The sequence below is a fragment of the Octodon degus genome, unplaced genomic scaffold, assembly GCF_000260255.1.
Source record: "Octodon degus isolate 3935 unplaced genomic scaffold, OctDeg1.0 scaffold00090, whole genome shotgun sequence".
In the NCBI taxonomy this organism is placed as follows: Eukaryota; Metazoa; Chordata; class Mammalia; order Rodentia; family Octodontidae; genus Octodon; species Octodon degus.
This window is the reverse complement of record NW_004524666.1, coordinates 11,583,614-11,589,360: the sequence shown is the minus strand read 5'-3', so window position 1 is coordinate 11,589,360 and position 5,747 is coordinate 11,583,614.

The following is a 5,747-nucleotide window of genomic DNA, read 5'->3' as shown; positions in this document are numbered from 1 at the left end:
GAAGGGACTGAGGAAGGTAAAAGAACCAAAGCCAAGTTCTCCTTTTGTGCCTGTTGGAGGGTAGCAATCTCCCTCCACTTAGGAATTCCCAACCCAAACACATGTGAGATGCTTAAAGCTCCCACCAGAAGGACCTTCTGATCATCTCACTAAAATTGAAAACCTAACCTTGACCTACAGCTCTGTCCTTTTTCTGGGATAGTTGTTCTGTGTATCAAATATTTGTCAAGCTGAGAGATTCTGTTTAAAAACCAATTTGAATTCGAGACTTTCTATCAACACCACTCTCTCACATTCGAAAAGAACAATTCAGCTTAGACCCAATTTTCAAATAGCAACAATGGAAACTCCTACTCAGAAGGCAACATAGAACATCATCCCGAGCGATCTTTCATTGCTCTAGACTTCAGTAGAGTCGACTGCTTCTGAAAGCGTGTGGCTGCAGGTGTCTGTGCACAACAGGATGTGGTTATAGCTCTTGCTAGCCCTATAGGGCATGGTGGAACATCATATCTGAAAATCCCTACTAAAAACATGCAAGCTTTATTGACAATGTTCGAACATACAGGAAGATGCTGTTCTTGGTATTAAGGGGGGTATGAAAAATTATCAGGACAGCCCCTGCTTGCAATTAGGGTGTAATCTGTTACAGACTTAGACTGAAATAAACCTTATTTAAGCTCCATTCTGGAAGGAGTATGGTTTTCTCACTCTGGCTACTGAGTGGATCTGGTCAGTTCATCCAAACAAGTTAAGCATTTGATGCTATAAACTAAGCATTTCTTGGGAAAAGACGGAACCAAAACAACAAATGAGAACTAGCTGCACATTACAGTTCACACAGAAATCCCTACACATTTTATATGGTGTGTATTGGGTTCTGAGAAGCAATTTCATTTCTTTGTGTTTCAGCACTAGTGAGAACCAGTTCATGACCAACAAATTTGGTGGGGAGACGCTTAGGTTTCTCTCCTGGCCTCTCAGGTCTAGCAGCCCATCCTCTGTCTATAGGTGGTTGTCCCTGCCTCTCTTCCTGCTGGGAGGCTATCTCTCACCCTGTACTTTGGGGCCTGATATCACTCACCAGTGATTGCTATACTGGTTGGTTTTCTGCATCAAAAATACTCTGAGACACTAGGGCCCTTCATAACATGATAGAGGTGGGGATTATGACAGAAAGAGTCTCTTCTTATATTTGGAGACTGATGTGAAGGGTAGATCCTGCTTTGAGAAGAAATGGACTCAGATGTTGCCCTTGTAAACTGTCAGATTTTCAAGGGCTTGTTTTCCAATATGGACTTTGACACCAATATATCAAGTGGATGGAGTAGTTAGAGGTGTGAGAGATGTTGTGTGGGAAATCAAGGACCATCTCGGTTCACCTCCTTCTCCCTCTTCAATTCTCCTCACTGCTCAGTGATGGGAAAGCAGCCTAAATTCCATATATCCACAGTATTGCTTCTTTTAAGCTATGAAACTACATTCAGCCTGGAATTGTTCATTGTTCATGTTCTCAAGCTGGGCATGGTGGTACGTTTTGTAATCATAGCTCTCCAGATATTGAGGCAAGAGGGTCACTGTGAAGTCAAAGCCAACCTGGGCTGTGCAGCGAGTTGAAGGGCAGCATGAACCACACAGTGAGACCCTGTCTCAAGCAAGCAAACAAACAAACAAACATCTGGTTTCTCACCACCACCTCCCATATGCGGATTTTGATCTTGGGTTTCTGCAGCCACTGCCACTTCCAAGTTCACCTCTATCAAACTCTGTCCTAGCTACACATTTACTTCAAGACCATCAAGCTTTATGGCTGACACAGTCACAGGTTAGTCTTGTGCCCAGCATACTAGCATGAGCAATAGGACAAATTGACCATTATTTGCTGATTGATGGATGCAAAAATAAGTCATTAGCTTTCCAGTCAGCTCTGAGATAGGGGATGTTATGCCCACCCACATCCATCATTTACTCGATATTTTCTCATATAAATCCTAAAATTCCAGAGGAAAACCATTGAAACTGTCAAAAATAGAACTGAACAGCACATAAAATTTGTTACAAAAACTGAAACATCTGTCACAGTTGCATTTCTCAAGAGTATTTCTCTTTTATGCGGATAGGAAATGAAAATAAGTAAATACCCTGAGAACCACACAATGGTGATAGCTACAGAAGGCAAAGCCAAGTGTTCAGTGCCCCACTGCACTTCACCACTCACGTTTTCACTGTACTCTGACTGTGCTTAGGACATAACATGGTGTGAGGTCAGTGGGACAGAGCCAGTCCTGGTTGCCATTTAATAGCTGGTGGTGTCTCCCTATGGTGGAACTGCATCCTCCCAAATTTTATGTGTTGAAGTCCTAACCTACAGCATCTCAGAGTATGACCTATTTGGAAATAAGGTAAATTGAGGTCATATTAGAGTCAGGGAGATCCTCACTCCATCACAATCGGTGTTGTTACATAAAGGGTAGATTTAGACACAAATATGCACAGAGAAGAATCTCTATGAAGACTTGGGGCTATGCTGGCCCACTGCTAGACACTTCTACAAGCTGGAGAAGACTGGAATTGAGCTTTCCCTGGGACCTTCAGAGGGATATGTCAGCACCTTGATTTTAGACTTCTGGTATATAGAACTATAAACAAGAACTTCTTTGCTGCTTAAGCCTCTCAATATTGTAGTACTTTGTTAAGGCGACCCTACCAAACTAATACACTAACCTTTGGCAAATTAATCCTTTTGTGCCAAGCAGCTGTTATGAAGACTAGACATTTAATATTTGTTTAGTGCTTAGGTTTGTCCCTAGAACAAAAGCCCAATGTGATCTTACAATGGGCGTGATTCTCTCCTATTCCATGTCACTGATAGTGACATCAAGCTAATTTACACATTGTTGTGTTGCAGCACTTCACAGCTTACTCTTCAGCTCAGGACCTGCATGCCCAAAGGATCTCCAGAGGTCAGCAAATGAGTGACGTGCGTGGGGCCTTTGCCCTGGCTTTTGTTCTCTGGACACTAATGGAGCAACTCGCAGGGCAGGGTGCAGCGCTAAGGACCTCCCGTAGGCCATGAGCAGGCGCGACCTACAGGGAAAATATTTCACTCTCTTTTATTGTTCCTGAATACAAAACCTTAAAAAGCAAAATGATTCTAAATTTTTGTAAATTTCTTCTGAGCATGTCTAGCTTTCCCATAATTTAAATATGTTGGTTAATATTCATAGTATAACTAGAAAATTCAACAGAGAATGAGGACTTTAAGATAAGTAAGGGACATATGAATGAAGAATTAAACAAGCTAATGAGGGAGTGGCTGAGGCCAAAAAATTCAAGAACACTTCTTTTTTTTTCACTTTAAACAAAACAAGACCATAATCCTCTGACAACTATAAGACACCAGTGATTTTCACTTAACTAAAATGTGTGTAAGTTGCCTTTAGGATAGGAATCTGAGCATCTCTATTCTCCTGGACAAAATGATCACGAGGAGATTGATTCACTCAGCCATTCAATAAGTATTTATTGAGTACTTACTAGATATTAGATACTGTCTTAGACTTTAAGGATGTGGCGTTATATAAATTAACATAAGTCCATGTCTTCCTAGAATTTGAAGTGAAGGAGAAAGATAATAGAATAAATAAATAAAGTTCTACAGTATGGCAATGAGTTACAAACACTATAAAGAACATCAAAGCAGGAATTAGGATGGGGTGGGAGGACAGCTTCATGTGAGGTCACTAGGGACACCTTGCTTAGAAGATGACATCCGATTAAAGACCTGAGAGAGGTGAAGGAGGGAGCCATCAGGTATGTGATGGAAGGACATTCCAGGTGGAGGGAACACAGGAAGAGGGTCTAGGTGGCTGGAGCGGAATGAGGGAGGGTAAGGAGAATGAGCTGACGCTAAGGTGAGGAAAGTAACACAAGCCAAGTCAGAAAGGACTGTGAAGCCACAAAGAAAATTTTGGCCTTGCCTGAGTGTGACAGAGAGACATAGGACAGATTTTTTTTCTTCCACCCTGTGTTCTTTCTTAGAGCAAAGGCAGACACAGCAAGACAAGACAAGCTAGGAAGTCACTGAAATAGCTTCAGTGAGTGGTAATCGTGTTTGGCCTGGCTGCTAGGAGCAATGGAGGTGAGTATGAATATATTTTGAAAGTAGAGCAAGCAAAATTCACTAAATGGAATGCTATACATAAAATAAGAGTTATGGATAATTCTAGAATCATTTTGTTTTGGATTTTTTGTTTAGTTTTGCCTGAACAACTGACAGAGTCAAATTTCCTTTTTTTTTTTTGAAACGAGTAGCACAGAAGAGCCAGTTCACTGATAGCTTTTCTTTAGGTGAACAAATTTTGAGCCTTTCTATCTTCATTCTCTAGCATTGCTATAACAAATTACCAGAAACTTGGTGTCTTAAAAATAATGTGAACTTATTCTTTCATAGTTTCAGAGTTCTCAGAAAACTGGAAAATTGAGGTAAATTGAGGTCCTGTTACAAAGACAGTTTCCCTGGGCTGAGATCAAGGCATTGGCTGGGCTGTGCTCTCTCTGTGAGCTTGAGAGGAGGGCTACTCAGTGCTCTCCTGGCTTCTAGTGGCTGCCAGCATTCCTTGGCTTGTGTCTACATCTGTCTACACAGTCACACTGCCAAATGCTCTTTTACGTGTCAGATCTCCTCATATCTCCTCTTGTTTCAGTATATAAGATTGCATTAAAAAAAAAATCCTTAAGATTGCATTTATGGGTCCTCCAGATCCTGAACAGACCTGGAGCGCAGGCCCGGCAAGTGAGTGAGACGACCCAGGGCCTGACGGGATCCTGAACAAACCCAGAGCGCAGGCCCAGGCGAGTGAGTGAGACGACCCGGGGCCGCGGGATCCTGAACAGACCCAGAGCTCAGGCCCGGTGAGTGAGTGAGACGACCGGGGCCCTCGGGATCCTGAATAGACCCAGAGCACAGGCCTGGCGAGTGAGTGAGACAACCCAGGCCGCAGGATTCTGAATAGACCCAGAGCGCAGGCCCAGCACGGAACCCTTCAGCAGAACTCCCTGAAAAGAGGCTAGAGGCAAGACCCACCCAGCTCATTCAGGAGCAGAACATCTTGCCAGAGAGACACAAAGGATTCAGCTCTAACGGCTGCAGCAGAAAGAAGTGGAGCACAGCAGCCAGATCCAAGCAACACCCACCTGGAGGAATCTGAGCTTCGTAGATCTGGACCTGGTGATAAGGTAATAACTCTATCCAAGCTCTTCACCAAAGGTCAGAAGACAGTGGTATACAAAATGACAAAGAGAAGGAACAAAATGCAGTCTCAGGCCCCGAGTCCACCCAGTACAAATGCACAAGACACTAGCGCTGAGGAAATTGGAAATCACATGCCAGATACCTCGGAAATAATAGCGTTGACAGTAAAAAATCACCTGCAGAAAGGTATAGAAGAAATCAGATCAGAAATAATTTCGGAACTAAAAAATGTAGTGGTAACTATAATCAAAGAAGTACTAAGTGCTTCTAAAGAATGCACTGTTAAAAAAATAGAGGAGAATATAAAAATGATGGGACCCCTGAATAAACAATTTAGGAAATAAATAGAATCTATGAAAGAGGTTCAAAGTGATACACAGGAAATTAAAACCTCAATCACAAGCTGGCAAAACCATTTGTGTGAAAGTGAAAATAGACTTTCTGACCTGAAAGACACCATTGCGGCTAGTGAAAAAGTAAGAAAAGATCTCTT